Source organism: Sturnira hondurensis, unplaced genomic scaffold (genome assembly GCF_014824575.4).
Source record: "Sturnira hondurensis isolate 20B ecotype Veracruz unplaced genomic scaffold, ASM1482457v3 Scaffold0010128, whole genome shotgun sequence".
In the NCBI taxonomy this organism is placed as follows: domain Eukaryota; kingdom Metazoa; phylum Chordata; class Mammalia; order Chiroptera; family Phyllostomidae; genus Sturnira; species Sturnira hondurensis.
The window spans coordinates 7,592,720-7,606,968 of NW_028082759.1; the positions used below are offsets into that span (position 1 = coordinate 7,592,720).

The following is a 14,249-nucleotide window of genomic DNA, read 5'->3' on the forward strand; positions in this document are numbered from 1 at the left end:
CTCAAATCCTTGAGCCTGTATTGTGCCTATAGGTTCCTTTTAGCCATCTTTCAGGAAGACAACCTTTGTTCCTTCCCCGGAAAGACTGGCATGAACCACACAACCAACCAAAGTACCAGGTTTTTCTCATGGGCTTTCGCTAGCTTCGCAAGTCAATCCCAGTTCCTCAGGGCCTTCTGGTGATGACCAGAACCCATACATGCCTCCTACAGGCGTGACATTCCAGTCAAAGTCTTGGTTAACAAAACCACTGTTAATGACTGGTCTTATTGGTTTTATGCAAAGAAACCTTATGTCATCATTCATTCCTTCAGAGTGCCAAATTCTGGAGGGATCAGGTAGGGAGAAAAATACAAAGCATAATGGAAAAATCCTTTTCCTTATTCACTTTCTTACAGAGTATGAAGTTTCAACCTTTTCTGGAATCCTCAATTTCCTTTTCAGAGCAGAAACAGAGCAAAATCTGGAACACAGAGTTTCGGAACAATACACAGGTAGAGGCATTCTCTTGCACCAATGCGTCCACTGGTGCCTCGCAGAGATATGCTCCTTCAGGCCCGGTCTCATGGCAGAGACATGCTGCTTTGCCTCAGGCTGAAGCACTTATCAGCCCCAAATGACCCTTCCTGGGTCCTGGGGTGGCAAAGGCACTCTCCCCAACCGGATACAGTGACCTTCACTAGGTCTTCAGGTACGGAGACATGCTGCTTTGCCTCAGACTGAAACACTTATCAGCCCCAAATGACCCTTCCTGGGTCCTGGGTGGCAAAGGCACTCTCCCCAACCGGCTACAGGTGACCTTTCCTAGGTCTTCAGGTATGGAGACATGCTCCTTCAGGCCTGGTCTCATGGCAGAGACATGCTGCTTTGCCTCAGGTAGATACACCTATCAGCCCCAAATGACCCTTCGTGGGTCCCGGGTGGCAAAGGCATTCTCCCCAACCGGATACAGGCAACCTTTCCTAGGTCTTATAATACAGGTTTCTGATCAGAAACAGAACACATGTGAGAAATTTGCTCTCATCCCACAAAACCAGAAAACAAGTAGTTGAGGTTTCCTTTACTCCAGGTTTAAAACTTTCACATTCTTTAAACATACTTCTACTCATTTAGATTTATCCATCTTTCTCTTTTAATCTTGGCTCTTTTCCCACATGGGAAGGACTATACTTAAGCTCAGTACTTAAACTCAGCATGTGGCAGCTAAAAGTCCCTAGCACTACAGGTACCTTCCACTAAAAGTCCCTAGATTTGCAGGGACATTTTGCATCTTTCTGAAGCTTAGACCTTGCAAACACCCTATAAATCAGATGGTCACTCTTGGACCTCAGTTCACGACCTCCAAAACTAGAGCCATTACTATCAGAACTAGTTACACAGAGAACCTGACTGCTGCAGTACTCACACAGCAACAGCATGCAAGCCCATAATCTAAAGAGAAGCCTTAGCCAGTTCCAAGATGGCGGAGCCCATGCACGTGGAATCATCCAACATGGGGGCAACCATGCATGCGGGGTCGTCCAAGATGGCGATGCCCATGCATGCTCTGTCCTCCATGGTGGGGGCACTCACGTGGCTCATCCATTTTACCCAAAATGGCAGCACCCTGACTCTGGTTCTACACACCTGCAAAGATCCGAGGACTCCAGTTTCAGGAGTCCCGAAAGCTCCCAAGGCCCCTTCTACCCACGGGTGTGGGGGCACCACAAAACCACCCTCCACCCATTGGGAGTGATGCACTGAAGCTGCCATCACCAATGCAGATGGAGAGCAGGCTCTACCCACCTGTGAAGGTGGGGGCCCTGAAGCTCCGTTTTTGGGAGCCAAGGGAGACCCTGGCAACCCCTGGTGCAGTGGGTGAGCAGAGCCCATTCGCAGAGGCTATGAATCCGTGGTGGAGACTTCTCCCACTTGCAGGGCAGGAGAAGCCATAGTGGGCCTCACCTCCCCAGAAGGCAGGGTCACCACAGGAGTTTCTGCTGTCTGGGGTCCTTCATTCCCTGGGTTCAGAGCATTAATGAGGTTTCTTTCCTCATCATCTTTCTCCTCCTGTGATCTACTATCAGGGAGGGGTTCTGAGACCCCTTTCTCCTTCTGGACCACTACACGCTTCTCTGTCTCTGGCACAAGGCTGTTGTGCAATATTATAAATGCATTAAGGTAGTGTAACTCTTCCGAGAGTTCACACTGCTGGCAATACTGTTTCAATCTAGTAATGATGCAGTAACTCAAAGAACCATTCGCGGACCATCTCAGCTCATTACTCAAAACATAAGTAGGCCACACCGTGTTACAATAGCATATCATTAGCTCCTTAGTCAGGGGATTCCTGCATGTTGACTTAGCATGGTAGCTCTCTCAATCTCTTAGGATCTTACCAAGTGGACTCCACTTAGGCACCAGCTCAGAACCACTCGCACAGTTCCAAAAAAGCAAACAAAGATTCAGAGCAAAAAGAATACAGACGGCGTAAAGACCAGGTATTTCCCCTGCTATTGCCCACAATTCCAGCTCCATTATTGCCAAAGAGCAGTCAGAAACCAAGTTTTCAACCCCAAACACTTTCACGTCTCTGCTTCCTCCCTGCTGTGTTTCCTTTTCACCTTTCCAGGCGTGATTAGGCGGCCAATGCCCTCAAGGGCGCAGAAAAATCCTCAGAGACTGGGAAAATTCCAAAGCCTCACTCTCTCACACCTGAGGGAGTCGGTCTGCCACGGACAATTACTCTCCTGTCTGGCTCCCCCAAAACTGGTACCGAACAAGGGTCCAAGGGTGGGGGCAATACTTGGCCCACCGAGGGATGCCAAAAACTGCTTCAGAAAACAGAGGTCCCTCCCAAGGACGGTATACTAATATCTATTAGGCTCTTCTGTCCACCGCCAATTGGAAAGACATCTCCCAATGCCAGAGATTTGTGAAAAGGAAACAAAATGTTTATTTAATGCTATTCAGGCCTAATGCCTTCCTTAAAATATTAAAGTCTTTAAAGGTATACACCTACACACACACACACACAGCACTCCCTTCTCCCACTGTCCCAACTCCGGGTACCGTAAATCAGGAAAAGAGCACACGTCCGTTTTTCAGATCGCTGGCACATGAGCTGTGTCACCTGCCTGTCCAGGCAGGATCTCCAATTAATGCAAAGTCATGAGGCACCTTTCACTGGCAAGAGTTCTTTGTACCAAGTTCCAGTCAAAGTCTCTCCTGCTTTTCAGGCCACTCAGCCAAAGGGAGCACCTCAAAGCTGCGTGGGCTTCTACCAAAGCCGCACTCCACCAAAAGCGCGTCTTTCTTCTTCACCTGGCCGCAGGGATCTCCATTCTGGCAAAGCTGCGTGGTCTTCCCTTTCACCTGGCCAAGAGGGGGTCTGCACTCTGCTGAAACCACGTGGCTCTCCCTCCTAATGGCTACAGGGGTCTACATCTTTCCAAAACAGCATGGCTCTCCCCCTCACCTGGCCAAGAGGGGGTCCTCACTCTGCTAAAGCCACATGCCTCTCCCGCAGGCACTATCTCAGAGAAGCAGCCCCAGTTCCAGCCTGGATAGCAGCCACTCACTTCTCCCTGGCCCAAAACTTGGCCACAGCTATTTAACATATCTATGAAACCAGTTAAAGGTTATAGATATATTAAATGACCATTCCAGAGGTTAGCTGCAAAACTGTTGCTATGCAAAACAGCTCTCAATGGCCCTGCTCCATCTGTCCCTTCCCCCAACTGACACCTGGTGGGGGGGGGGGGTGAGGACATCTTAATATTTCCTCCAATATTCCTGTACACGTTGAGTTCTGGACACCATTCCAAATCTTTTCTGACCCCCCCCCCCCCGGCTGCACCCTGTATCACTTATCTACACTTCTGACTTTGGTCAGTTAAAGGTACAGCACAGCCTTGTGATGTCTCGGCTAATGCAGCACAAAGATGAAAGGGCACCCTGACCTAGCAAAGCAGAGCCTGTTATACACGAAGCCAGAGGAGGAGAACCCCCCAGCTGGAGGCACTTCACGTCTGATAATCTTATTCACAATTCCAACAGTGGTGACGAGGTTACATAGCCCCGGCGAAGGGGGGAATGTATCTAAAACTTGCTTCAAATGTCAAGACTGATGATGATTCACCGTATACCGGAAGAGTATAAAACAGATGATTACTTACATGATGAGGTTTTGTGGGAAGAGTAGGGTGGATCTCAGAGTATGTCCCAAAATAACTGAGAGCATAGGGAAAAGGGACTAGCTTGTGGTGTTTATGGCGGTTACTGGGTGCTGGTGGTGGGAGGGTGCTGGGACTACTAGGGACTTGCTTAGTTGGAACTTCCCACCTGCACCAAAGGATGGAGCACCTGCGCTTTCTCTTCAGCTTTCCCAGCTGTGAGTTAAGTGAAGCAGAGAAGCCTGAGTCCCAAAAACTTTCAACAGTCAAACATCAAAACTGGAATCGGAATCTTCGTGAGTCTCAGCCTATTCCGGGGGAGAGGTTTTGCTATCAAGCCCCGAGGGAAAGCCTGAATCCGTTCCCACCCCCACACTACTCCCTTGAATACCAGGCAGTGTGATGGAGGGTGTACCTATCAGGTGGAGCCTGGTATGCCTGGAGCCTTGGGATGAAGAACTAAAGATGTCAATGAAGAACAGAGCCATGGGAAAGAAACTGAGGACTCACCCTCATTTCAGAGGGCTTGTAACGGTGCAGCCAAGGGGGGCCCCAAATGGGGATTTGTAATGGGGTACAGAACTCAAGGTGTCCAGAAATACTAGAGAGAAAAAAATATATGATGTCCTCACCTCCTCCAGTCTGAGCTGGGGGATGGGAGACATGGAGCAAGGCCCTTGAGAGCTGTTTTGCATAGCAACAGCTTTGCAGCTAACCTCCTGCATGGTCATTTAACATATCTAAAACCTTCAACTGGTTCTGTAGATATGTTAAATAGTGGTGCCCATGCTTTGAGCCAGGGGGATGAGAGTGACTTCAATCCAGGATGTAACTGGAAGCAACTCCCCCTCTTTACAACGCCTGCGTGAAAGCTTGGAGATGATTGGCTCCACGTCATGGGGCCATGACTGCCTAGACTTATTACTGCAGCCCAGTAAAGCTGGGAAAAAAAATATGGTAATGCTGGCAGGTGTAACTGATTGTGGGAGGAGTCGGAAATAGGGCTGCAGAGGAAGATTGGCTCAGGAATTTAAACCCAGGTGCAGCAGCCATACCAGGTCAGGACCATAAGGCTGTGGCAGAAGTCTGGGACCATATGGCTTTGGGTTGCTCCCTTTTGCCACATGGCTTAGGAAGCAGGAGAAACTTTGCCTGGAAGAAAAGGGATGCTAGGACTCTTGCTGGTGGGCCATGAGAAGATGCCATATGTCTTTGGATTAACTGGAGATCATGGTAGCAACACAGCTGATGGCACTGGGAGCCTTAATAATGGACTTCTACTTCTTTTCCTGAGATACAGTACCCAGACTGGGCAGAGGGGGAAGGAAGGACTGTGTGCATCTGTGGGTATTCTAAAGGATTTTAGTATTTTAATGAAGACATTAAGTCATTATTCTGTCTGTATAATTTTTATTTTTTAAAAATATATTTTATTGATTATGCCATTACAGTTGTCCTATTTCCCCCCTTCATTCCCCTCCATCCTGCACACCCCCTCCCCCATCATTCTCCCCCCTTTAGTTTATGTCCACGTGTCTCAAATTCTTTAGATTCTATATTTCCCATACTATTCTTGCCCTCCCCCCTATCTATTTTCTACTTACCGTCTATGCTACTTATTCTCTGTACCTTCTCCCCCCTTCTCCTCCTCCCACTCCCCTGTTGCTAACCCTCCACATGATCTTCATTTCTATGCTTCTGCTCCATTTCTATGGTTCTGGTCCTAGCTGTCCTCTTAGTTTGATTTTGTTTTAGGTGTGGTTAATAACTGTGAGTTTGCTGTCCTTTCACTGTTCATATTTTGTATCTTCTTTTTCTTAGATAAATCCCTTTAACATTTCATATAATAAGGGCTTGGTGATGATGAACTCCTTCAACTTGACCTTATCTGAGAAGCACTTTATCTGCCCTTCCATTCTAAATGAAAGCTTTGCTGCATAGAGCAGTCTTCGATGTAGGTCTCTGGATTTCATGAGTTGGAATACTTCTTTCCATCCCCTTCTTGCCTGTAAGGTCTCTTTTGAAAAATCCGCTGACAGTCTGATGGGAGCTCCATTGTAGGTGACTGTCCCCTTGTCTCTTGCTGCTTCTAGGATTCTCTCCTTCATTTTCATCATGGCTAATGTAATTATGATGTGCCTTGGTGTGTTCCTCCTTGGGTCTTCTTTTGGGACTCTCTGAGCTTCCTGGACTTCCTAGAAGTCTGTTTCCTTTGCCAGATTGAGGAAGTTCTCCTTTATTATTTGTTCAAATAAGTTTTCCACTTGTGGCTGTTTCTTTTCCCTGTCTGGTACCCCTATAATTCAGATGTTGGAACATTTAAAGATGTCCTGAGGGTTCCTAAGCCTCTCCCCATTGTTTTGAATTCTTGCTTCTTCATTCTTTTCTGTATGGTTGTTTCTTTCTTCCTTCTGGTCCACTCCCTTGATTTGAGTCCCAGTTTCCTTTCTACCACTATTGGTTTCCTGTGCATTTCCCTTCATTTTAATTAGTTTAGCCTTCATATGTTCCTCTAATTTGTGACTAAAATCAACCAGTTCTGTAGTATTCTGATCACCAGTGTTTTTGAATTGTGCATCTGATAGGTTGGCTATTTCTTGGTCACTTAGAGTTATTGGCTCTGGGGCTTTGAATTCTTCTTGAGCCATAATATTTTGGTTTGTTCGCACCTGTTATGTATGAGGGGCAGAGCCTTAGGTGTTTACCAGGGCCAGATGACCCAGTTGCTGGGTTGTTACGCTGTATGTGAGGACAGGGTCAAAGAGGGGCAATGGTGGTCCCCTCTGCTGCTTCCTGCCACTGGGGCCCACGTGGTTCATCTCACTGCTCTCTCCTTCGCCTGGTTTATCAGTCTGGCTAAATGGTTTGTTGTTGTTTGTTGGACTTCTGTATAGTTCAATTTTCTGTTTTGGTTGCGTTTTTGTTACTAAAACTTTGTTGTCTTTAAACTTGGTTGTGCGAGGAGGCACAGTGTTTCCACCTATGCCTCCATCTTGGCCAGAAGTCCTCTGTTTGTATAACTTTTAAATAAATAATTTCTTTCCTTTTCACCAATCTCTGGCATTGAGAGATGTCTTTCCTCTGATGGGGGCAAAGCGAACCCAGTACTGGGGGAACCCCCAGAGAAAAAAGGGGTCCTTTCAGTAATAGTATATGTTTACCCCCCACCCTCATTCTGTTCCGTAACAGGCTGAGAGAGACTAAACTGTTAAACAGACTGAGGATGTACAGTCTGATACCAGATGGCAACATTTTATGTTGCTTGGTTAATAATGCAATATGAGCAACTATGTTCTATGTCTTACACTTTGCTTTTACATTTTTCTGTTTATTTGAGTCAAAATTGGTGACAATTTCTGGGAAGCAAGATCTCACATTCTTTCTACATTTTGCTTTTTATGAAAAGTATGTCTAGAGGGTTTTTCACACTCACATATGTAGATACATTTCATGTATTGCCATAAGCATTCACTGCTTCTTCAATGTAAAGCCAAATGAGATCAATTATATTTGGCAGATTTTTCTCTGAAGAAACAGTACTAGTATCTTTTTTTTTGTAATATTTTATCATTTTGTTGTTGTTGCAATTTTATAACTTTATTTGACAATTGGCAGTTAATTCTCATCCACATTACTTCTTTGTAGATTTTAGAAAGTGGTGACAGGCACATAGGTAACCAAGGCTTAGCTCGTCTGGAGAATCTTCATCCTCGTTACGTTTTCTGGACACCGCCCCAGAATACGCTATGGACATTCCTTATTCCTTTGGTCCAGGCAGCTTTGCTGTGCCTAGTGTCAATGTGTATGTCTGGAGTTCACATCTCTTCATGACATATTTCTGGGTCTCTCTGAAAGCCAGAGTGGACCGCCTCTTGAAACTCACTGCATGGATGTGCTTGTTAATGTTGATGGTGTATTCTGTGTCACTACCTCTTTGATGGCACAATGGCTTTTTCTCTTCTCCCATCTTGGTGGGAGCCATTATGCAGGGCCAAGATGAAACGAATGATTTTACTTTTATTTTCTGTTTTTTTCTCAGCAAAGATGGGATTAAAGGGTGTTGAGAAGGTCAAGGGAGGATTACAGACATGCAAATTAGATGGTGCATTGTAACACAGGGTTAATCTCTATTAGCATAAGGTGATAACAGGAGATCTCCCCATCTACCAGCACTTCTCACCCTTGCCCATACCCTCCACAAGGGAGGAGCAACCAGATTTTAGTGAGCGATGCTCTAAATAGTTCCACCCTCCGAGTGGTATATATGTATGTGTATGCATATGCCATGATCACATTATAACGTGCTAGACTAGCTTACAGACTGGTTCTGAAGACTTTTCCTGGAGATCCACTTCACAGACTCACCCAAAGCAGCTGGTTCCAGGTAAATTGGGGGTCCAGACCACATGAGAGTGGGAGGCAGGAACACTGAGAAAGCATTGGTCTCATGTGTGGCTGCTCTAGGAGGGCCTTGACCGCAGCTTGCAAGGGAATCCTAACTTGGAGTCAAGTTAAGACACATGCTTTTATTATTGTTCATGTCCCTCAATGAGCCTTGTTCATCAATCCGTTTGTTAAGAATATAGATACTGTGATACCAACCTGATTTAGGGGGTGACTGATAGCTCCATGTACAAAGAGCCCAGAGGTCCTAGTCTGAAGCCACCTGTTGGAATCTTCTAGAATATCTCAGTGTGTAGTATCTATTATTGTGCAAAACCAAGTGCTCCTAGAGGTTTATCTAAATTTTGCCCTGGCTAGTGTAGCTCAGTGGATTTAATGTGGGCCTGTGAACCAGAGCATCAAAGTTTGATTCCCAGTCAGAGCACATGCCTGGGTTGCAGGCCAGTTCCCAGCAGGGCCCCATGAGAGGCAACCACACATCGATACTTCTCTCCTTCTCTCTTTCCCTAAAATTAAAAAAAAAAAGAAAAAGAAAAAGAAAGAAATTTATGGGTATGCTGACACCAAACTGAAAGGGAAGGTGAGTGTTATTTTCTTTGTTTCATGTGTCCCTGAAATAAAAGAGGATAAAAGACCCAACACCAATGACACAGGTAGTCTGAGTTCAGGCCTCAAATTCAACCAAATTAACATACAAGCAGGTGGAATTTTAATGCCTGCCTTGGTCTTCCCTCAGTCTCAGTATTTCTCAATTTAGGAGATTTGTTGGTGGGGAGAGGAAGTGACAACAAGGCAGAAGATGATGGATTTGGAGGGGAAAGGGGAGTTGAACACAACTGTGGGGAAGGAAAGAAATGGAACAAATCTGAGAGTTTTGAGATGAAAGGAAATATTTAAAAAAGAGAGTTAGGCCCTGACTGGTGTAGCTCAGTGGATTGAGTGCGGGCCTGCGAACCAGACAATCGCGGTTCGATTCCCAGTCAGGGCACATGCCTGGGTTGCAGGCCAGTTCCCATCAGGGGACACACAAGAAGCAACCATACATTGATACTTCTCTTCCTCTCTCCTTCCCTTCCCCTATAGAGATAAATAAATAAAAATTTAAAAAAAAAATCCCTGGCTGGTTTAGCTCAGTGGATTGAGCTAGGGCCTGCGGACCAAATAACCATGGTTCGATTCCCAGTCAGGGCACATGCCTGGGTTGCAGGCCAGTTCCTAAAAGGGGACACACCAGAAGCAACCATACATTGATATTTCTCTCCCTCTCTCCTTCCCTTCCCCTCTAAAAATAAATAAATAAAATCTTTTAAAAAATTTAAAAAAAGAGAGTTAGAATAGCCATCTCTGGGCTAAAATAGAACAGAAAAATCACTGCTCTATTTAAATGGCAAACTGAATTCAGAAGGTAAATCTCTCTAATTATTTTTAAAATCATAGAATGTTTAATGCATCCAGAATGGGAGAGAAAATATTATAATCTTGTGTAGGAAGAACTCATATGCTATGATTGTAATCTTTTTGTAATTTCCACCTATAGTCCTCTCACATTTTGCCATTTTTTATAGGAAATTCCTAGCTTTCACTTGTAGACTTTTTAGTATATATTTCTTAAAAAGATTCTTTATTCACATACTTCTGATGCCATTTATTATCTCAATGTAACATAATTATCATTATTTTTTAAATCCTCAGTTATCCAATTTCCCAACTGAATTTTGATCAAGTATTTCTAAATCAAATGAAATTAGATTTATAAATAAAAATAGTTTTATTGCTTCTTGGCCTTTTGGCTAAGATCAAGTGTAGTGTCTGTTCTTGTCAGTTTCATATCTGATACTTCCTTTATCCAAGGACAATATAGTAAATAAATTTTTGGAATTAGGAGATGGAACAGGTGCTTGCTCCATCCACTCCAGTCATTGGCCTGGTATTGCAGCACTTCCAGGAACAGTGCACCAAAACAAACAAACAAAAAATGGTTTAGTATGACTTTTAAGTCTACTTTAATTTCCGCATTCACCCTCTATGAGATGTTTATTTTTTCTTTATATTTGTGTTGAAGAAGTGAGGCTAAATTTTTAGTAGAGTTTGTCAGAGTCTGGATTTTACTGATCACCTACTCAATGTATTGCTGATGGTTTATCAGAGAAACAGAACCAACAGAATGTATCTAAAAAATGTATTAAAAAATATGGGCTGACAAGGTTATGGAGGCCAGGAAGCCCCGTGATCTGCTGTCTGTAAGCAGGAGACTTAGGAAAGAGGGTGATGTTGTTGGAAGGAGGAAGAGTTTTAGAATGCATGGTACAGATTCCAGTCTGTGTCTGAAGTGCTGAGAACCAGGAACATCCAGGATAGCACGTGGCTGTGGAGGCTTATTCTGTCCAACTGAGAGCAAATCCAGTGTTCCTCCAGTTTTTGTTCTCTTCAAACCCCCAGTGGACCAATGGATTAGATAATGCTCATCAACACTGGGGCAGGGCCGTCTGCTTTGCTCATCTACTGATTCAAATACTAATCACTCCCAGAAATGTCCTCCCAGTCACACCCAGAACTAGCATTTCACCAGTGATCCACGACATCCAGTGCCCCATTCAAGTTTCACATAAAATTGACCAGGTAGTCCTTCACATATTTCTCCACCTCGCTTATTTCCTGTAAATAGGTAGCTGGACCTGTGCTTGATGAGATTTAGGTTAATTTTCTGCCAAAATTTTTTCACAAATACTTTTATGTACTTATTTCAGCAATTCTATGATATGCTTATCATTTTAAACATGTATTTCCATTACTGATTGAATTAAATTTTGGACTGAGACAAGAGGAGAGAGAGAGAAGAAGAGAGAGAGAGAGAGATGGACTTGTTTTTCCACTTAATCATGCATTTATTGGTTTATTCTCCCATGCGCCTGGATCAGGAATCAAACCTGTAACCTTGACTTTGGGTGAATGCTCTGACCAACTGGGAACCTGGCCAGGATCACTCTTTTTGTGATGGTTGAAACCAATGACAAATTTGTTTAGATTGACTAATTCATTTAGAGTTGCAAACAGATCACAGTCTTTATTGCTAACTTATCCTTAAATATTGTCATAGTAACTGATTTTGTCTACCTGACACATTCTTCCTCCAGAAATAGAAGGATGGATGCCAACTGAACTTTTAAATGCAATCTTGTTCTGTCCACAGAAACCACATATGACTTGGATTGTCCTGGGTTTTCTACCACAATTACTCCATGTAACTTGGGAAAATGTGTCAATATATATAGTAGAGGATGACAAGAAGATTGAATATCTCCTGGTGGCTTGAACTCTTCTTAGAAGCTCCTTCTGCCTTCCACCATTAGCAAGAACTGAGCAGACAGCAATCTGCAGTCCTGGGTCTTGGAGGATCATACTAACTGCTGAGAGTTTCTTCAGACAGAAACTTGCACTGCACAATGGACTTTGCAGCCTCCCTCCTTGAGCTCCAAGCAGAGGCCAGCTGCCCCCTCTGCCTGGATTACCTGAGAGACCCAGTGACCACTGAGTGTGGACATAACTTCTGTCGCTCCTGCATCCACCAGCGCTGGGAAGATCTCCAGGACATCTTTCCCTGTCCTGTCTGCCTCCACCACTGCCCTGATAGGAACTTCAAGAAGAACACTCAATTGTGTCACATAACTGATATTGTTAAGCAGATTCCCACCACAGGGAGGGCAAGGGAACTGCAGGAAGAAAAACCCCTGTGTGTGAAGCATCATGAGGTTCTGACCCTGTTCTGTCAGGAGAACCTGGAGCTGTTGTGTCTTCAGTGCAGTGTCTCATCGGACTACGAGGATCAGCCCCGATACCCACTGAGGAATCTGCACCTAGTAACAGGAGGAAGCTCAAAGGGTATGTTGTGCACCTGAGTGTGGAGATTGAAGATACAGAAATGGGATAGAAATATCAAGCTGCAAAAGCTTTGCAAGTGATGAGGAAGATGGAATATTGGAAAAGGGAATTACACTATGAATATAAAGAACTTAACGGTTCCTTGGAATTAGAGCAAGATCAAATTAATTCCATTCTACTTATGGAAGAGAAGGATACTGAATAAAAACTAACTGAGAATAGAAGACAAATCTCAAACCATATGTTCATGTTAAATAGTATATTAAGTGAAATGGCAGGGAAGTATTTCCAGACAGACCTGAATTTACTGACAGGAATTGAAAGTATCCATAAGAGGTATGAACTTAGAGACCCCAGCAGTCTTTCCATGTGAATTAAAGGAGGAGATTTGCATCCTCCCTCCACATTATTTTGGCCTGCATACAATGATCAGCACATTTCAGGTAGATTTGACCCTGGATCCTGAAACTGCCCACCCAAGTCTCATTATCTCAAGACATAGAAAAAGTATGACGTATAAAGCACCCAGTGGATTTCATGATCCCCAGGTACGCACTTCTTACCCAGCAGTCCTCAGTTCTGAGGCATTTGATGCTGGCAGGCACTATTGGCAGGTAGACGTAGGAGGCACAGGTAAGTACTTCTTAGGTGTGCGGAAAGAATCTTTCCCCAGAAATACTCTTAAGTCACCACCCCCAAGCAAGGGATGCTGGCAACATCCCCTCTGGACAAGTTCATGCGGTCCATGCTCTATTTGAGTGATTGGGTTTTTCTGAAGTACAAGTTGGAAGAGGTTTCCTTTTATAATATGATTAACAGGTCGTATTTGTGTCGATTCACTGATATGTCTGCTGAAAAACTTATACTTTAATTCTCTAGTACACCTTCTTCAAAATCTCTTACAATCACTATCATCAGAGACAAATCACAAAAAACTTGGAGGACAGTTTTGTATGTGGTTACTTTCTTCCCTTGTTTTGGAAGCAATAGTTATAACGAAGATTCTGATTCCAGTGTTGATGCTTGACTGTTGAAAGCTTTTGGGACTCATGCTTCTCTGCTCCCGTCAACTCACAGCTGGGAAAGCTGAAGAGAAAGCCCAGGTGCTCCATCCTTTGGTGCAGGTAGGTGGGAAGTTCAACCTACCTATTGCTCCTGGTGGCTTTATTCACACAGAAGTTGAAAACAAACACACGTGCATCTGTAACCCTGGTGTCCTTCCTGAGTTCATCAACCCCACAGATGGGTATCTCATTTAATTATTCAACAGCAGACCTTTTATAAACTTGGATTAGAAGGGAGCCACTGTGTTAGAAGCCTAGATGCCAAGATCCCATCAACAGACCCAGGAGAGAACTGGCAGTCCAGACAACAGAGGGATAATGTGCTTTGAGACTTCCTCCATGTGGGTATCTGTCTAATCTGTGAATAGGATATAGGATCATGGCCTTTTTTCAATCAGCAACATTATAACATGCATACTAGCAATTTCCCAGTGACTGTCTAATAGGCTTGTGTTGTTGATTTTTTTTTAAAGGAGGAACTATATTAAAAATTCAGTAACAGACCACATATTGTAGTGGGGTACATTGAGAACCAAATTGCTTTTTGACTCCAAACCATCAGGATCCAGGCTGCTTCTCAGCCTTACAATTTTTATGTTTCTTCTGCAAATTTCAGGAATGTAGTGTTCATATACAAATATACAATTTTTCTTCATTGATTTTACATTATGAATATGGTATGTCCTCTGCTTTTTTAACACTTTTTACGAGTATTATCTGGAGATATTTTTCAAATTTCCTTATGTAG

General features: G+C 43.9%; 1 non-coding gene and 1 pseudogene across 1 annotated transcript; both read left to right on the forward strand.

The window, feature by feature from the left end:
• Window positions 1–10,328: 10,328 nt before the first annotated feature.
• LOC118995615 (U2 spliceosomal RNA) lies at window positions 10,329–10,519 on the forward strand. Its single transcript, XR_005068325.1, has one exon. It is a non-coding gene; the product is annotated as a U2 spliceosomal RNA (small nuclear RNA).
• Window positions 10,520–12,001: 1,482 nt separating this feature from the next.
• LOC118995315 (tripartite motif-containing protein 60-like) lies at window positions 12,002–13,308 on the forward strand (annotated as a pseudogene).
• Window positions 13,309–14,249: the final 941 nt, after the last annotated feature.